This window comes from Rhinolophus sinicus, linkage group LG06, assembly GCF_036562045.2.
Source record: "Rhinolophus sinicus isolate RSC01 linkage group LG06, ASM3656204v1, whole genome shotgun sequence".
NCBI lineage: Eukaryota > Metazoa > Chordata > Mammalia > Chiroptera > Rhinolophidae > Rhinolophus > Rhinolophus sinicus.
The window spans coordinates 148,637,884-148,658,261 of NC_133756.1; the positions used below are offsets into that span (position 1 = coordinate 148,637,884).

Genomic DNA, 20,378 nt, shown 5'->3' on the forward strand with positions numbered 1-20,378 from the left:
CAGCGACCTGCAATGCATGCTAATCCCTCCACTGGTTAATAGAGTGGGCTCCTTCATAGTAAAGTCATTGTTCTTTCTAATTGTCAGAGACCGCTGCTCTGCACTTGCCTGGAGCGATCCAATTAACATATCACCACAACACCAACTATTATAATATGTTCTGTGTCCTACCAACAAGGGAAAGCCCCAACCCTGCTTCCATCCACAGCTTCCATCTAATTAGGCCTTTAATATGTAGACAGGGGAATAAGAAACCCAGCGAGAAGAAGGCTATATGTCTGACTCACGTTCTGCCTGAAAGGGACCTCGTGGAGTTGGAATGTTTTTGTTGTCAATGGGGAACAAGTTGAGAAAGTGAGAACCAAAGAAAGGACAGAGAGGAGGGGAAGGATGAGGAGGTAAGGACTAAGGACTGAGGAAGACAGGGAGGGTTGAAGAAAGGGTGAGGAGAGGGAAAGGCTGTTGGCTACTTTGGGAAATTGAAAACCATGTAACTTCTGCTAGAAACTGTCACCATGGCAACGTTCAAACAATACAGAGAAAGCCTTCATAGTTCCATGCTTGCCTTCCTGAACACCACTGTGTAGATGTTAACTCTTTTAGGGTGGCTTCTAACTGTCTGTCTTTTCAGTTAAAAGAAATCGGAGTCACTCCCCATAATGCATTTAAATTAATTCACTCACACACATCCTCTGGTCCATGCAGAGGTAATTCTCACTAGAGCTCCTCTAACTAAGCTATCAACATTCTCCCTGCCCAGATTAGAACAGCCCAGCTCATAGCAATCTCTCCCCCTGCCCCCCACCCCCTCGAAGTTGCAAAACTCAGCACATTCTGAGGTCTGGCTCAGATTCAACTGTAAACCATTCAAGAGAGGCACACCTTTACATTTTCAAATGTCATGCACCATTGTACCATTTTTAAAAAAAACCATGTTTGAGTTACTTAACTTTCCACCATCATCATCAAGTCATTGATTCAAAGAAAACATGTTTATTGTCCTTAGTACAGTGTTTCTCAGGCAAAACAAAAACAAACAAACAGATCAGCTCTGTGGACAGTAGGATATCTATTTAGGCATCACAAATCAATCAATCAACTTGTTCTAGGCAGCACCACATTTATAATAACAAATGATTTCAAAAATCATAGGACAGTATTAGTCATCATAAGAAAAAAAAAAAAAAAGACCTTACTCTTTTTCAATCTATGAAAATACTCCCATCGCAGATACTATCTGAGCAATAAATAAAGAATATAATCAAATGGCTAATTCTCCTACATTCCCTTCAGTGATTTAGGCAAAATCAATGGGATGAAATTAAAGGACCCCTCCCAAGAAAACAGTGTTGTCTCAGCAGTTTGTAGTTTATCAAGAACAAGAGATCACACTTAGCACTAGTGCTTCTAAGTAAGCCTTCCCTTGCAGAGCTTCTCAACTCCTGATTCTTTATAACAAGAAATTATTATTAGGGAACATTGCTTTGGACATTCTGAGACCAAAATGTTGTTGAGAGGATTCAAGGGATAACTAAATTTAAAAAGCATTGGGAAGCATTACTATCAATGCTCTCCTTTACTATTACTATTATTAGGTTAATAATAGTAATCTCTAAATTGGAAAGAAATCATCTAAAACTAGAAGAAAAGACTTTTTCTAAAAAAAGACTAAAAGGAAAGTAAATGTCACAATTCAACATACCCAAGGCATATATTTCTCAAGATTGAATAAAATTAAACTACCATATTTTGCCATGTATAGTGCACACGTTCTTGCCCAAATTTGTGAGGGAAAAATAAGGATGCTCATTATACATGAGTAGTATTAATTCTGTATCTATACAAATGTTTTTTTAAGTCTTTTATCTATGCTTATAAGTTAAAAGTGTAACTCTAGAAATCAATAACGATATCCATATGCAAAATAGTACCCTGGAACATGATCATCGGTTTTGATGAACTTATGATGAACTTACAATGACAAAGAGTTCTTCTTGGCCTTCTGTGATGCGTAAACATCGTAAATTTGTTACCGGCACATACAATTTCTTGTACCTTGTATCTGTTCTTGTGTTTTGCAATTATTTGTTAGACAAAATTTCTTGCACCATAATATATTTTAAAAATAAATGCTAAAATTCCTTTATAATACAAAAATCAAGTACCTAAATGTAAACAAATAAAAATTCGAATTAAAAATTAAAAGATTTTTATCCTAAAAGTTTGGACCCAAAACGTGGGTGTGCATTATACATGGGAGCACGTTATAGGGTATAATGAAACAGTACATTACCATTTTTGCACTTTCTTTCATCTGATTCAGTTTCTTCTGAGAGAAAGAAGGAAGCATCCTTTTGAAGCATGAAGCCAGAGCATCTCCTGGGAATGTATACCTGGCTCCATGCAATCAGGTGCTTCCATATTGTGAACAGTGACTGCAGCTTACCAAATATTTTAATGCACACAATTTTACTAAGAAAAATATATTTTTTTCCTCCCATTATGAGATTCCATATTTGGGCATTACTCAAATTTAAAAGTCATAGTCAATGCCTTTTTCCAATAGTAATTCATGAGTAGAAAGGCCCATTTCATGCAATTACGCAGCTTATGCAATGCACAACTCCAAGGGTCTCCTTCAATTTTCTGAACAATATTCTTTGTGAACAATGCCACTGAGGAGTGTGCATTGCAAAATCTGAAGTGGGCCATTAGCACCTATAAATTATTGCATCAAAGTAACACTAAAAAATATTTACAGAACTGTTATCAATATTTCAAAAAGCCACCTAGGAACCATGCATGTTCTCATACAACTGCATACGATTAAAACATCTTTTCTTTTGCTTCAATTTATATCAACTCAAGTTCACAATGTCCATCCAGTGCATTTCAAGAATGATGATTGGCATGTGTGTTTTCAATTAGGAAAAACAGAGGAACAAATTGCAATGCATTCATTGGGCAAAGTAGTTTTGAAACATGGGTCCCTAGAAAAAATAATAACCATTTATTAGTTCCACACACACACAAAAAAAAAAAAAAAAAATATATATATATATATATATATATATATATATATATATATATATAGAGAGAGAGAGAGAGAGAGAGAGAGAGAGAGAGAGAGAAGGCGCAGCTCACAGTGGCCCATATGGTGATCAAACTGGCAACCTTGGTGTTATTAGCACTATCCTCTAATCAACTGAGCTAACTAGTCACTCCACCAAACTATATTGAAAATTCCTGTGAGCTATATTAAATGTGAGAGATTAAATGTGAGAGATGACGAGATGAGTAAGATGGAACTCTATCCTAAAAGACATCACAATCTAATGTGTTTTGGCCAGGTAAGTAGATATGTTCTAACAGTGATAAGAGCTATCACAGATGTAAGAACAAAATGTTGGTGTACAGAGGACAGGGAGACTCACTGGGCCAAGGGGAGATAGGAGATTTCCCCTGAAGAGGTAACTTGCTCTGAGATTTGACATATGAAAAGTATGCCCTAGACAAATACAGTAGCTCTCTCAAAGCTTGCACCGAAAGTAGCCTGGGATATCTCCAGAGAAATAAAACACTCCGCTTGGCAGGCAGACAAGAGAGGACATGGATAGGCTGGCCAGACTGTGTTATCAAGAGAAGAATATGGATTTTATTCTATAAATACATTTATAGAATATAGACAAGGAGATTTTTAGCTTTATTTCTTTGGATGGTCCTTCTGAGGGAAGAATGAATAATGGATTACACTGAAGAAAACTTGGCATCATTAGAAAAACTAGAACTTTAGAAAGATATCTAGGAGAGAAAAGATGGAATCTGGACCAAGGGACACAAAAAAGCTGAGTTTAAGATAGTGAATAGATTTGATGAGTGGTTGGATATCAGGGAGGTTAAAGAAATACTGATCATTGAAACTGAAAATATACAGACTCCTGGAGGGAGAATAAACATTTACCTTGTTGTATTCAGTCTGGGAGGCCTATCGGAGGCCAGGGAAGGAAGCAGGATCTTGCTCGTGGTGGAGATTTCAGCATCTGAGTGTCTGAGGCCAAGGATTTGAGTGTCATCTCTCAAAACAAGCCCAGCTGACATCTCTCAGAGATGTAGAGACTGGGACTACAACAGATTCGAAGGGGGGGTCCTCAACATTTAAGGAAGGAGCAGGAGGAGGATGCAGTGAAATGGATACAGGAAGTGATTGCACTCAGCCGCTCAAGTCCCTGGAAGAATTTCAGAGAGCCAACAATAGTATCAAGTGCCACCGAGAGAACAAAAATGACAGCACTGAGATCAAACCTGCCAGGTTTGTAGGATATTGTAACTAAACTCTAGAGTTATTAATAGCATTGACCTTATTTCTCATACAATTCTGAGTTTCCGGATGATCTCATAGCATTTTGCAAAGCTTTTCTGTCCATTAGTTACGATGAGTGAGTGAGGACAGTTTTTCCCAAGTCTTTGTTAGAAACTGTCCCTTCCTCACTTATGGGCACACTTGGATATAACTGAAGACTGGCAAAAATATGCAAGGTGTACGTGACCTAAGTATCTGGTTACAACCTTTGTTTCAGGAACCAGGGAAAGGCAAACTGCAGACATTTCAATCCCAATTTAAATATTGAGATTGAGTATCAGTTTAGGTGACAGTGAGCCGCCATATTTATTTGTTACCAAGTCAATAAGTTTGAGTTTACTGGTTCTGATTTCATTACTAAAGTCAGTAGAAATGCAGTTTCTAATTCCATCTCCACCAGTGGTTAGCTGCTGTATAACCAGTGGTTAGTTGCTGTATAACCACAGACAAGTTACTCGGGCTTTTTGTGTTTCAATACTCTAAGTAAGAATTAAGAAGAAAAAATATGTGTTTTATTTTCAACATAGTGCCTGGTACATATCGAATGCTCAATAAATAGTAGTTATTATCACTAAAATGAAATTATACCCGCAATCTCTATAAGTGTTGAAAATTTCTATAAGCATAGAAAGCTGCCATCAGCTTATTCCAAAGTTTACATAAGTTTATTGATCTTACATAAGTTTTTCATCTTTTTTACACTTCATTATGAATCTGATTGACATTGGAAAACATTATAAACATAGTACTACCAACTTTGAAAACTAAATTGGCAAAAGATTTTCATTTATATACTCAGTAACCGTAAAGCATAAAATGCTCAGCTTTCAGTTAAATGTTCCCATTTCTGTGGAAAATAACCAAAGGTTTCAATGAAAAGAAAGTGAACTAGCATTTATTTTGCACAGATCATGTGCCAAACACTTATTAATCATGTGCCAAACACATGTTAATGCTAGCAAAAAAAAAAAAAAAAAAAAAAAAATGATCTCCATTTTTATAGTTGAGGAAACTAAGGCAAAGGAAGGTTAACTGGCCTACTTACGATCCCCCAGCTAACAGATGGTAAAACCCAGCTAGAATCCAATGTTTGTCTACTCCAAATCTCATTGTATTTCTCTTACAAACACTCTAGAAATTTTTGACACCTTTGTAATACTGATTCTGCCTTTCTCTCAGAATACTATGCTGTTCCCCTCCACATTTTACTGAGTATTCTGAGATCAAAGATTTTATACTTTTAATTCCTCAGAATACCAAATTCCCAGGTAGAATCTAGAATCCTAAAATCTTAGTGCTTGAAGGAATCTTCGTTTTTACTTTTATTTAACAGAACGTATTGTAAGACCAACTTAAAAGAGGTAAGGTGGCATGTACAAATTGTTACAGTCCATTACTGGCAGCATTAACAATAAGAAAAATCACCTGACACTCAGACCTCAGCTTCTCCAACAGAAGGAAATCACGTAATGGTACTTACTATGTGTGTGTGTGTGTGTGTGTGTGTGTGTGTGTGTGTGTTATGTCACATTTGTACATGCACACAGAGTCAATACACTCCTTGATATTTCTCATTAAGCCTCTATAAGTTACATAGGTACATATGTGCATTTGGGTCCTTTGGAGGAAATGTCTCTTAAAGTCAGTTCAGTTAGTCAGTTAAGGAACATTTATTGCATGCACACTATTTGCACGCAATAGACACTCTTCTAAGGTGCTGAGGACATGCCAGAGAACAAATAAAATCCTTGTCCTCAGAGACTGTTACAAGCACACTGTCTCAACCACAAGATCTGCCCAATCAAGTTTCAACTGTCAAATTTACATTTCTCCAGAGAAATCATTTTGAAGGAGGATGCAACAGACTCTTGATATCCTTAGAGTTTTCCAAGACACCATTTACAAATCGCTACGTTTTTTATGCCTGTATTTTAAAATACTTGACAATCTAATGAAACTTTACAAAGACACAGAGTATATTTCCCATGGTTCATGAATATATTTCAATCTTTCCTGAGAGAATGGCATCCACTAAAGCACTCCCAAATATTTTGGAAAAGTGTAGGACCTCTACACTTGGTTGCTTCTGTTTGTGTTCCTCCAACCTTAATCTTGTCTATATATATTCTTCTTTTGTACTCTGTACCTACATGAATTTAGGTTAACAACCTCCTTCCAAAAAGACCATACCTGCTGTTTGTTTGTTTTGCAAACACTGCATTACCTGAACTAAAATCAGAGCTTTCAATGTGCACTTATTGAATGCCTGCTGTGCATGACACATGCAATCTGACTTCATTTTCATGGCAGTCAGTTCCATATGGTTGCTCTAACCTTACTGATAAGCAAGCAGGCTCAGAGCGATGAAATGGTGCATGTAACACATGTGACCCAGTGGAAAACTGAATATGCAAACTCACTTAGGATGCCAGAATCCAAGTTTACTGAATTTCTCAGTCACCTTTCAGAAGCATACAAAAAAGTTAAATTTATCAAATGGTAAGAACTTCCATGGACAATCTCTTCATAAGATCAACGAAGATGGTTAACTTCAGGAGACTTCCCCCCAACTTAACACAGATTTCACATTGACTTCCAAATCAAAAAGAGGCAGTATCAAAATCCAATGGGGAACTCCACAGCCTGCCCACCTTGTTACAATCTACAGATATGAAACCAAGAATATCAATAATTACAACAGGATTATTTCTCATTCAAAGTGGGAACAGGTCTCTGAAAGTATATTGACGAATTGGACACAACACACGGCTGCTGTTGCAGAGAATGAAATTATGACCAAAAACCATGAGTGGCTGCCTCTGAAAACCACTGGTGAGTTCGTGTTGGAAGATTTGCACATGCAAACAATACGACATGTCTACATAAAATAGTGATCCCGTACACTCTATCAGGCCTTTATCCTATCACATTGTGAAGATATTTAACTAACACAAGATTCATTACAACTAGGAAGACTGTGAATCCAAATTGTGAATTTGGGGCCCTTACTATTAGTCGTGGAATTTTATGCTATCTAATTTTAATTATATTATTGCCTAGAAATCTGCCTTTATTTTGTGTATTCCAGGCCCAGGCAATATAATATGCTGCTAAAATTTTACATTCAATATAGAAGCTCTATCTTATGGAACTTTTAGACCAAACTCATAGCTACACAATAAAGGCATTATTTGTTTCCTAAAATCTCATTTAAGTATTATAGCTGCTGAGATTTATTTTTCCATACTTGAAGGAGAAAAACCTTGATTTTCAGGTTCCAGCTTGAAGTAGCATTTCATACATAAAACAATAAGTTGCAGACAATCTGTACTCTTAAGACGAAGAACCCGGCAATGACTGTAAGGTCAGTGCATATTCCCTGGCCCTCAAGTGTAGCCACTAGAACTGGCAAAGTTCTTGGCCAGCCTGTATTCATTCCCCTGAAGTTAATACAAATTAATCCTAGAACAGCCACAGCAAACAGCCCTCTTTCTAGGGCCTATTATGCTTGGGGCTTTGCATAACATTACTTTTAATTCACAAAACAATTCTAATTAGTTGAATTCTAATTTGTCAATATTAGCATTCCCACCCCACAGATGAGAAACCAGAGGGCCAGGGAACATAAAGGTATGGCCCAAAGGGTACAGCTGTTAAATTAGAGGAGAAAAATATTTGAATAGGGGAATTCAAAACTTGCCAAACCCATTAGTTTCTGGGCCTGTGATTCTCAGAAGAGTTCCAGGGTACAACTACCTACTCACAAATGTTACTCAGTGGGCACCGTGCAGCTTCAGGCCTGAAATAAGCTTGTGAGGGAAGTTTTCAGGTTTCCCAGGGCCATAACTCTTTCATCAGTCCATGAACAAGTTGAGCCAACTCTGACTGCCAAAGCAAAGGAGCTAAATCCCAAGCTGGGCGACGTGTCTCCAATTGCAGTGCTGGAGGAGTGAGTGATTCACCAGCACGAAAAGGGATGATATCCTTGGATGCTCTATCATTCCCAGATTTGAAGAACACGTTTAAGTGGACGTGGGTGGGAGGAAACATTTCAGCCCACAATTTTAAAAACATTCACTCTCGCTCTCTTCTCCCTATCCCCTTCCCTCCTTCTCTCATTCAGAAAAGTTTGCATGTGTGTGTAGATGTGGAGGGTACATAGCAGGGGTGACAAGAAGATGGAGGGGAATGCACTTCAAGGTCTAACTGGAGTAGCAGGGAAGAATTTTGATGTGAAAAAAGAAAGGAAGGAAGGGAGGCAGGAAGGAAGGAAGGAAAAGAGGGAGGGAGAGAGAGAAGGAGGAAGGAAGGAAAAGGAAAAGGAAATGGAAAAGAAAAGAAAAAGAAAAAGACACGAAAAACCTCCCCTGATTGGCAGAGCCCAGCTGATTGTAAGGCTGGGTTTCCCACGTGAAGCCCAGAGCTGAACTACGCAGTAAAAACGTCAAAGTACATTTTTCTTTCTTTTTTCTCTTTTGTCAGTTGTGGTAAGTTGCAACTGAGCAGGAATTTAAGATAACCTGAGTCAATCTATTACCACAAGTGGTACTTTAACTGAGGACATGTAAACACAAAACAAGCAAACAAACAAACAAAAATGCAAGGAATGATAAGATATATGTAGAAGCCTACACAGAGCTCAGGGAGAAAAAAAAAAAAAACAACCCTGCATGATTATTTTCATGGGTTAGTAAATTTATTGCCTGATCTGTGTCCCAACAGGAAACATGTGCCCAGAAAAATAAATTAGAGAAGTGCTCAGCTGTAGGCTAGTTTAGTTAAGGAGTAATGAAAAGGATAAGAATAGATGATGTGAGTAAAAAGAACAGGCTCAGATGCTTTTAGCAGGATGTTTCTGGTTTCTATTATCACCTCTCTAATATAAATCTAACTCCATGGGTCTTTAATGACTCTCCAGGGACCACCACTCACTAGACTAAATGTGCCCAAGCACCAAGAAGGGACCCAGGAGACTGCTGCCTTTCATCTCCTTCAGGATAAGCCAGAGTTGTGGATCTTACTATTTTTTAAAATAGTATTAAAGCTAGGGTTATCTGAGTTCTGCTATGAAACAAAAAAAGACTCAAAAAGGATATGAATGTTGGAGATGGGCTAGTCTTGAGGTCCAGTGTGGCAGGACTTTATTTCAAGCTCTCAGGACACACACTTTCCTGGACCCTTACCGATTAAAATGGCAGCTGTGGGGACAGAGGTAGCCACCCACATAGACAGCCGATTCCTAGCCAGTTTGATTTCCAAACTGACTTTTGCTTGCTGTTCTGAGACCTGTGTGAGTCACCTATCTCATATGGTTTGGCCATTAACCAAAGTGGTATAGCTTCTCTAAGCCTCAGTTTCCTTTTTTATTGGCATGGGGTCTCTGAGGAGTCTTCTGGCTCTAAAATTCTATGAGTCAATGATTCTGATGGGAGGCCCCAAAGAGGAATAAACAAGGATGAAGAGGAAGAGTTGTGTTAAAAAAAAATAAAAAGAAAGAAAGAAAGAAAGAAAGAAAGAAAGAAAGAAAGAAAGAAAGAAAGAAAGAAAGGAAAGAAAGAAAGGGGAAAGGGAAAGGGAAAGGGAAAGGGAAAGGGAAAGGGAAAGGGAAGGAAAGGAAAGGAAAGGAAAGGAAAGGAAAGGAAAGGAAAGGAGAGAAGAAGGAAAGGAAAGAAGAAAAAAGCCAGCTTCATGACCTGGCAGCTATGGGAGAGGAAGGAAATGGAAAGAGGGGTGTTCCTACAGGCCCTCAGGTTCTCTAAGCATTTTCAACGTTCTCTTATTTTTCTTTCTTAGCCTCTTTCCTCATAAGACAAAGCTGGCATATGAGAAGTACTAAAGCTCAACACACAGACCTTTTCTTTAGCTCCTTTATCTAAGTTGCCACAGGACACTAAATTTCTGCCTTTTTCTCAAGAGCCCAGTCTTGCTGATGTTGGAAAGGTTTGTGACAAAGCACAAGCCCAGCTGTCCAAGACTACTGCCCAAACCATCTGCAATCTAGATAAACCCTCTGTTATCCAGAGAAGTGATTAGTTAGAACAGGATGGAGTTAAAGAGAAGTGGGTCCTCCTGGCAAGAAACTAGGTAATCTGAAGACCACATTAGAGCATGTGTACGCAAGAGAGATTGGGGAAAGTGTAGCCACCTCTTTCCACCACTTCGTCCCCCGTACCCACTCTCCCTCCCTCAATACACCCACCAGCCAGAAGCCATCCTTCATCTGCAGGGCTTATCATCATATTTTTGTGTTAATGCATTCCGTTGATCTGCAGTGTCAGATGGATAATGAAATATAAATTGGGCCCCTTCGATTTCCAATGGCTAAACATTTGTGCATCCAACTCCAGGGCTGCCATGCAACTTAAATGCATTCTACAGTGTCAATCACACAGCACAAGCACCCCACAATGCAGTGGCTTTCTTGGGGAGATTTCTTTTCCCCGTTGAACATTTGCAAAGGCATTTGCTCAGGATGCAGACAACCTGCATCATTATAGCAAACCAGCTCATCGGTGAGCACAGCCTGATGGAGCAAATGCCTGAGCCACCCTTACTCTTATTTCTGGCCCCCTATAGTGATGTCTGTAAAAATCACACTCAAGAAGGTGGGTGGAGAGGGGGAAGGGACTAGGGACGGTGAATTAATGGACATTTTCTTCACCAATAAATAAGAAAATAAGGATCACTCACTGTATTTCAGACTCATCACAGCAACATCCAGATGGAAATCCAGGTGGTTAAGAACAAGTGAAAACACATGATCTTGACACCAAAAAGAAAGAAAGAAAAACACAAAAACAAAAAGAGGTTGATGAAAAATCCAACTGCAATTATCCATCAATTTTAGTCAACACAGGCACAAATCCAACTGTGCTCTGCTGGTTTCTCTCCCCCAATCAATGCCTCATCCTGCCGCGTTCAACTTTTCTTCTCCGAAATTTCTTTGCAGATGTATTATTAATCTCCTCTCCTCTTGTGGGAAATTCAAAAAGAAAACACCACCATATCAGGTCTTTACTGTCCTAAAAATACCCCAAACTTTTCATTTCAAAAATATCTCCTTGGCTTACTTTCTCCTGTATAGAGAAAAATGAACATACTTTTTCTTTGTGGATCCTCGGTTCTCCATTTCCAATCATCCTTTTGGGGAGGAGGGGGGCAGCTGTTTGATTATTATTTATTTATGTCAGAGCACACCAACTCCCGCGGGTCTGAAACTGGTTTATTGGATTTTTCAGTGCCCCTTGTGCGCACATATACACATTTGTGTTAAGATCCAGGTCTCCGAGGAAAAAGCTTCGTTCGTCCTTTTCTCTTTCACAATCAGTTTATCCACTGCGTTCTGTTCCAAGAGAGAGCTGCGTCCCGCATCCTTCATTTCTGCAAGGCACCCGACCGCCACCGCCACCGCCACCAAAAAAAAAAGTCTCCTTTTACATCGTCGAATCCTCTCCCCAGCACCCCCTTTCGAAGAATGTGGGGATCAACTGCCCCCACTCGCCACCCTTCCGGCCGGCCCCTTCTCCAAAGATCTGATTAGATTTCTCATCACAACCCAGTGCGCAATTGGGTTTTTTGATTTCAGCCGCCCGGCCAGCCACCTTCCCCTCTCCCTCCAAACTCCCTGTTATATCTTCTTGCCTCCTTCCCTCCACCGCCTCTGCAATTTCATAATCTCACGTTAAATGGAGTGCGGGGGGCGGGGGCCAGGGCGGGGGCGGGGGTAGTGGAGGAAAATTTCAAGGCTCCGTCAGCTGTCAAGAAGAAACCCATTCCTCCCCCCTCTACTTCTTTTTTCTTTTCTTTTTTTTTTTTTTTAAGGCTTGGGGTGGCTCTTGCTTCCTCTCTCCCCGCCCCCACCCCGGCACCCGGTCCAGTTCCTCCAGGTGTTGCAGAACTCCGCGAGCAGGGCCGGGATCACGGGGGAGACGCGTGACGCGATCCCTCGCTGGTGGCCCCTGCCAGGACCCGGGTCCCCTTCGCCTCCATCAGCGGACAGCGTATCCGGGGGCACCGCCGCGAAAGAAGTTCAAACTGGGCTTTTATTTCAAATGGGGAGGGCGAAGTGAGGGGACCGACACGGTGTTAGGCAAAGTAAAAATCATAATAAGGAAAGAAAAAGGAAAATAGAAAATGGAACGAAGGAGGTATAAAAAAAGTCCCTAATCGCTGGCTCCTCTCATCCTTCTCCAAAGAAACTGCAGCTTTGATCTCATTTCCAGCTGCGTCGGGTAGATTTTGGAGCCACAAGTTGGTTCCTCTTGGCGCAGACCTTCCCGACGCCGGCTAGTCAGTCATCTGCGAGGAGACGCGTTCTTGGAAGCGCAACTACTCCGCGCCGGCCTTAGCGCCATCGCCCCGGCTCGCCGCTCCCTGCGCGGCAGGAACCCCGGTCCCCTTTCATCCACTTCAGCTTCTACTGTAATTCCTTTCCCTCCCGCTCTTATCTCCCCGCCTGTCCCCAAAGAAATAAACGCGCTCCCTGTGCTAGCGGCAGCTCCTGCCAGGCTTTCCCTCAGCCAATGCCACGTCCCGGCGTTTAGGGTCCTAGCTCCCAAAAATCTGCACCCGAACTGCAGTCCACTTCCCTCCTCTACCCCTCTTTCCTTCCCCTTTTCCTTCCCCTTTCTCTGCTTGTGATCAGTAAAATACAATTACCCAATTACCTCCCATCATCTTAGCACTGATTGGTCAATTGCATTAACACTTGAAGTTAGGGACAAGGGGATTGGAGCCTCTGCGGCGTGGCACCACTGCCACCTGGAGGATAGAGCCAGAACAGCTGAGTTTCAAAGCAACCCCCATGCTCGGAGGTTAATAATAGGCAAAGAAACTCTGGGGTTGTGTGGGAGTTGTCTTTTTCTTTTCTTCCCCCTAAAAGTCTGCCTGTTTTCATCCTGAAAGCCAGGAGTTGGTGCTACAAGGGGGAAGACAGTGAAATCAAATGACCCCTAGCATTCAAAAATCTCACCAAACCTACAAAGCTGTTGCTTTCTGATTGCGCCTCTCCTTTCTCTAGTCTAGCAGGCTGGTCACCAGGTAAGGATTAACTCAGTACGGTCACCTAGGATAGGCCGATCAGAAGGAATCTAGGAGTTGCTGAAAAGCTGCTGGGAAGGCAGCCTGTGGTCCGGCAGGATAATCTCATCAGGGGGAAGCATTGTAAAGGCAAGATAGGAGCCTTCGGTCTATGCAGTGTTGCAGTAAATTGGTCTGTTCAGTTTGTACAAGAAATCCAGGACAGTTTGACAACTCAATTGCAACATCCCTGGCTCCTGGCTGTGGGTTTTTCACAACTCATGTTGGCAAGGGGTGGGATGGGGTGGGGGGATGTGGGTGGCACATTTCAATTTCACTGGGTTTTCTTAGAAAGATGGAAGGGCCCACAAAATGATATTAATAATGTACTTATGTTGGTTTCTTTTTCCACTATATAATTGCCCTAAGGTCCTTTCTGTAAGCTATGATTATTCATTTTATGTCATTCAGATATGTAACCTTGAGATATGAAAAGAGTAAAATGAGGAATGATAATTAAAACAATGAAAATCTATATGCATTGGGGGAGGAAGGGAAATAAATATTTCTCTTATTCAAGCTGCACAATTAATGATCTCTGTGCTGATTTTCTGTACTTTTGACAGATCAGAATATGTACTTGGTTTCAATACAGTTTCAGAGAGGCTACTCTATTCAAGCACAATACATACTTAAGATTTGAGTATGTTACAAATCATAATGAGAAGTAGCATTTGACGAAAAGGAGAAAATTTGTGCAAAGGGAACATCAGAGGCATTGAAGTTCACACCAAATGTTCTTTTTTTTTTTCTTTCCTGTTCCTTTTATAGAACATACATAGTTCCTCATGTAGAGTTAAAAAAAAATACATCTGTACATTACTTAGGATAGTAAACACATACTCTAATATATATTTCAGATATCAGCACTTGCAAGAGGACAGGCCTTTCTTTACATACGTGTTGTGATTTATTATAATCTCTCCGTCTATTTGGAGAGCTTTGATGTCGTTATGAATTGCATCAAAATGAATTTGTTGAGGAGTAATGGCATTGCTTCTATTTTTAAATGAATGCTTATTGATTGATTCAAAACACTAGTGAGCAGTTGACTATAACTTTAATTTGTTTTTTGAAGCTCTTACCCTTACATGCCAATTCCAGTTTATCAACTAATAAACCATTAAAAAGCGCACCCACTGGCTCCTCTAGATAGCTTCAAAGGAGTCTACCCTTTGGTTCTGAAGTAAGGGAGCAGCCATTTGAAATGGAATTTTTCTTTCTAGGGACTTTGACAGCAAGGGAAAAGCCAATGATTTGTTTTTCAAAGCTGATTATTAGCTACCTACTAGACATCTTTAAAGCCTTTCAGAATGAATTAATCTATCAAACAAAGCAGCGGGGAAAGATCACTGCTATTTAGCCAAAAGGAAAAAGAAAAGCCTTCCCATTCCTATTTACCTTCCCATTCAACAGCTATAATTACTTTTCCCACATCAACTATGCATTCACATAATATAACCTTGAATTAGTCATTTAGCTTTCATTTTTCTGCTCAGACTCAATGATTACTGGATATCCATATGACAAGGTCTTTTGCTGACTTCTCATACACATCACCTTATTTAAAACTCAGAACAACCCCTTGAGAGATTCTAAAGATGGGAAACGAGAAGCTAAAGCCACATACTTGGTAAATGACAAAAACAAATTTTGAATTCAGATCTATTCAATTCCAATTGTTCCAATTTTGCTACCACTTCTAGGTTTGGAGAACATGAGACATACATATAAGACAATTATAAGCATGAGTGCGGCCATTAATAGCACTGAACCCCCGAGGTTGTAAACCCTGTGAGGGAATGGAATTGTCACATTTGTCATTGAATGACCTTACTCAAAGAGAATTGTAGTAAGTAGTAACAAGCTGTCATATATATATATATATATATATATATATATATATATATATATATATATATATATAGTGCCAAAAAATGTATACACATTTTAAGAAATGAAAAAACTGTATTAAAATTGTAATACTCAATATATGCCAAAACCAAAAGATAAATACAAGTCACCTTTGACTTCTGCAATTACAAGAGGTGCTCAAAGTGGTTACCATCAACGTCCAGACACTTTTGATTACGGCGAACTACTGCTTGAGCAACATTGACCTAAGTGTCCACTTGTATACCCCTCTCTCTCTCTCTCTCTCTCTCTCTTTCTCTCTCTCTCTCTCTCTCTCTCTCTCTCTCTATATATATATATATATATATATATATATATATATATACTAAATTATTCTTAAATAACAACATAAATATATTTTGTTCAGTAGAAGTTGTCAGGTACTGTCAACAATGACAGGGTATGTGTTCAAGTAACATTTTTTATGAAAGCTCTTTTAGAAGAAGTAATCGCCTAATGAGTAATGGACTGATCACATTGTCACACTTCTCATTAGCCCATCTGGCTACCCAAAGCAAGGATGGGGCAATGCCATCAAAATGACATAACTTGGGAAAACAGGGGCAGAGTCCTCCAGACAGGTTTGTTCCACAGACATACAGATTTCTGTGTTTGTTCTCTCCTGATGTGTAGGCATCTGGGTGGTAAAAGAAAACTATCATGTTATTTCACTGTGGGCTGGTGACTCTACCTGGTGTAATCTTTAGCAAACAGCAGAGGACAGCATCTCGTAATCAGAGATACAAAATAGCACAAAGAAGGATTTCAGTAACTCTGCTTAAAAATAGAGAAAATATGGCTATGTCTATGGTGTTTATTAATTTTATTTAACAGGCTGTAGGCTACTCTATTCAAGCACAATACACTCTTTAAGAGCTGCATCTTTATGTTACAAAATCTGGGAATAGATATTGCCTTTTCACTTTCGATAGTATTAAACAGGGATCAGAATATCCTGCGGGATAATCATACCAAGCTTGGCTCCATAGTCACACATAATGAATGACATGTAAATTAACTTCTTTAGAACAACTTCTTTTGAAAACGAATGATAAAATTCCATAGTTAGTGGAAACCTACAGCATGTGTTATGCTAGATAATATTACAAGAATATTACGTTTCAGGGATAGAAGATATCCTAATAGAAATCTATCCTTTGTCCCTTGAAATATAGATAAGATACTAAAGTCCAAGTAGATTTGCAATTTTCTGTTTTTTAAATAATCTCCCCTACAGGGGCTACCCCCCTCCCATCCTCCACGCTATATACATTTACGTGCTGCATAAGGATGTTTGGGTCAATGACAGATGCACTGGATGGAAATGATTCGCTAATGTCTGCATTTCCCCCTAAACCGTGATTGATTTCATAAACATGTTTTTTTTTCCTCTTTTTTGTATTTCTAATACTGTGCACATAGTTGAATAAATAATGTCTATTATAACATTAGGAAACGGAAGAACCTGTCTTTTTTCTCTTACTGAATAGTCTTTGCACTGTGGCACACAAAATATTAGAAAAATGAGATACCAACTGTAACTATAAATAGAAAAAGTAATTAAAAATGCCACTAAATAAAATAATTTAGTCAAGGAACTGTAACTTATGGATCAGTTAGTTATTGCTATATAATAAACTATCCCCAAACTTGGTAGCTGAGAACAGCAATCTTTTATTATTTCTCTTGAATCTAAAGTCAGCCAGAGATTGGTTAAGAGGCTCTTTTGATCTTGGCTGGGTTAGTTGTTAGCTGATCTAAAATGTCTTAGCTAGGTCACTGGGGCAACTCAGATTTATTCTGTGTCTCTCTCTATTTTCATCAGTATGGCCCAGACAAATTTCTTGGCAATAGAAGGAGTTCAAGACAGAAAGCAGAAAGGCCAGAGTATACTTTTTTAAGCTTCTGTGTCAATCAAATCTGCTTACTTCCCATTGGCTAAAGCAAGTCAGTTGGTTGGGACCATTGTCAAGGAATGGGGCAGTTCATTCCATCCATATAATCTATATAACGTTAAACAATCTGCATTTTTAAATGCCCAGGTTTCTAACATGCACAGCAATTTTGAGGGAAGTAAATGATTGTCTAGGAGATGCTGCAGGTTTGCAAAAATGGGAGGCCCCTGTAAAGTTACATAACAAAAGAGAGTGAACAATTAGGATGATCACTGCAATCAACCACAACTTCTATCGTTTACAAATAATAAATTTTCTTAATGATTACGAGGGGGGGGTTTACAGGAAAGAAAATTATCCATATAAGGCGTCATTTAATTAGGCACCTATTTATTTCAACAAATGGGTATTAACCTCCCATTATGTGCCAGGTATTCTGAAAGTTATCACTGATTCCTCTGCTACCCCCACTTTCCTGATCACATGTGTTGATGCTAATTCAGCAATGGCTCACCCATCTGCCCAATTTTCTTTACTGTATTACTTTCCAGAGACAACTCTCAGGTTCCTCTGTGGACTCATTGCTACTAGTCTTTCTTCTTACCCATGCTATCCCCTCTCTAGCACTAGCTAGCTTCTGAAAAAGAAGTTGTGAGAGAATATAAAGGAAGAAACAATAAGAAAAATATATGTTCCCTATGTACAAAATCAAGAAACCACAAAACTGAGAAAACTATTTGCAGTGCACAGAACAAAGGATTCATATTCTAAATGCATATATACTTCTTAGAAATAACTATTAGAAATGAAAGAAAAAAATAACCTTATAGATGAGGGGGGAAAAATACATTGCTAGTCAATTTACAGAAGAACTAATTTTGTTGACACCCATTGGCGCCATGTTATTTAGCACAGTGCCTGGCCCTTTGGCCTCTTAATGCATTTTGATTCACTGATGAATTAACTATCTACTTGGTTGGGGGAGGAAAGTGGGTAAATTGCACATGTGGCAATTACAAGTCGTGATGATACATACAATATGGTCAGAAATTTACCACACGTTAAGTGTAAAGAGCTGGCGGAACAGAGGAGGCAGTAGCTACCTCTGTGTGTGGACAATCCCAGAGGACTCCACAAATAGGAAACCAAAATGTGTTAAGAGCTTCATGAACATTCGTGTAGTGTTGCTAGATGCAGGACTGCCCAATTTGCAGCCAGAGAACCAAGAATAAGATGGTTTCTAAAAAAAATTAACGTGTGGCCCAAAGATTAGCAGGGCTAAACCTTAGGTAAATTACATACTCAGCTATGGGATCAGTGATCAGACTATTAGATGCCACGTAGTAATAAAAGCATCCAGATTTTGAAAGTTGTCTTAAAATGTTCTTTCTAGTATATCAATCACGCATGACCTGTGGGAAGGAAGAGCATCAGCGAAGGGGAGGATTTTGAGGCAGGAACCTTCCTTTCTGAGGCCCACAAAGCAGCATGACAGAATCTAGTAGTGACTTAAAGTAATAAGAAGAATGCTGATGGAAACAAGTGTATGACAATTTGGCAACCGATTTTGAATCAATTTAAACTCAATTACATTTTTAAATGGTGACCCAAGCACTTATAGAACACAATCTCCTTTATCAAATGTTTTTAAGGAAGATAGTATTTGTATATAGAAACTACATGGTGGTGTTTTCGTACTATCTAAATTAGGATTCCTTGCACCGAGAAGAAAATTGCCCATAAAGGTATCTTTAAAATTCCACCAGGAATTAGTAGATGGTGTGAATCCAGTTGTGTAATTTGGGAAGACAGCTGCATTTTATCTAGCTAAATCAGCACTTGATACTAAACAACTCCTAAAGAATGTCACTTTATTTCAGCATTAGCCATGCCGTGCAGATTCAAGAAATGATAGCCTTGTTTCCCCACCATATTACCATTGTGTTTTCAGGAAATGAAGTGCATAGATTTCAAAATTCAGTTCTCTTCACATTGAAGATGCATTAGCACATCTGTGATTCCAGGCCTCCAGCTGATTTAGTAGCACATGATTCAAATAATGGTAGACAATCTGCATTTTTAACTGTCCAGGTTTCTAACATGCACAGCATTTTTGAGGGAAGTAAATGACTGTCTGGGAGATGCTGCATATTTCGAAAAACTATTGTATTTACACGGAACATGAAAACACCTTTATCACCTGAATGAACGAATTCTTTAAGCACCAACAATAAACATATATAAAGCAATACTATTCAGAGTCAACTTCAAAATGGTGGGAGATTGAGAATCATTTGATTCACTACACAGATCTTTTTAACCCATAAACAACTGTGTGGGTTTTATAGGGGAATCAATATAAAATAAATGTCCTGTGGCAGATAAACATTGTGAGGTGTATCTAGGAGTTGTGGTCTCCCCCCCAGCTTTATTGAGCTTTAACTTACAAATAGGAATGGTTTCTATTTAAGGTATACAACTTGATATTTTCATATGTTGTATACATTGTGAAATAATGACCTCAGTCAAGCTAATTAACATAGCCATTCTCTCACATAGTTACTATATTCTTTCCCTCCCTCCCTCCTCTTCCCTCTTTCTCTTTCTTTCTGTAGTTTAGTTGTAATTTTGATGTGGTCCTAAGAGGAGACAAGAAGAGCATATATCTATTCCACCATCTTGACAGGAAGTCCTTGCAGTTGTGGTCTGATTGAACAGAGTGTTAAATGAGTGAGTGTTTTATATCTTACTACAAATTTCAGTTGACCATCTTCCTAAAAAGGATTTTTATTAAAATGTTAAGACTTTTTATGGAAGCTCATATTTCACGAGGATAACAATTATGCCACATTGCAGAGGATCTGAACAGGTGTTTTTCCAAAGAAGATACACAAATGGCCAACAGGTAGATGAAAAGATGTTCAACATCACTAATCATCAGGGAAATGCAAATCAAAAACACAATGACATAGCATCCCACACCTTTTAGAATGGCTGTTATCAAGACACAAGAGATAAGTGTTGGCCAGGGTGTGGAGAAAAGGAAATTCTTGTGCACTGCTGGAGGGAATGTAAACTGGTGGAGCCACTATGCAAAACACTATGGAAGTTCCTCAAAAAATAAAGAGAAC

The 20,378-nt window shown here is 39.1% G+C and overlaps 1 protein-coding gene across 17 annotated transcripts in view; it reads right to left on the reverse strand.

The window, feature by feature from the left end:
* Positions 1–20,378, reverse strand: part of LRRC4C (leucine rich repeat containing 4C) — a 1,074,501-nt gene that overhangs the window by 145,151 nt on the left and 908,972 nt on the right. For 9 of the 17 annotated variants that reach the window (XM_074336237.1, XM_074336233.1, XM_074336234.1 and 6 more), the window contains one exon: positions 11,051–11,122. The exons of 4 other annotated variants lie outside the window; for them this stretch is intronic. The gene's annotated coding sequence lies outside the window, so the exon portion shown is untranslated. Of the gene's footprint in view, positions 1–3,961; positions 4,227–11,050; positions 11,123–11,460; positions 12,980–20,378 lie in introns of those variants that run through there. 4 more of the 17 variants (XM_074336241.1, XM_074336239.1, XM_074336240.1 and 1 more) reach the window with 2 other exon arrangements.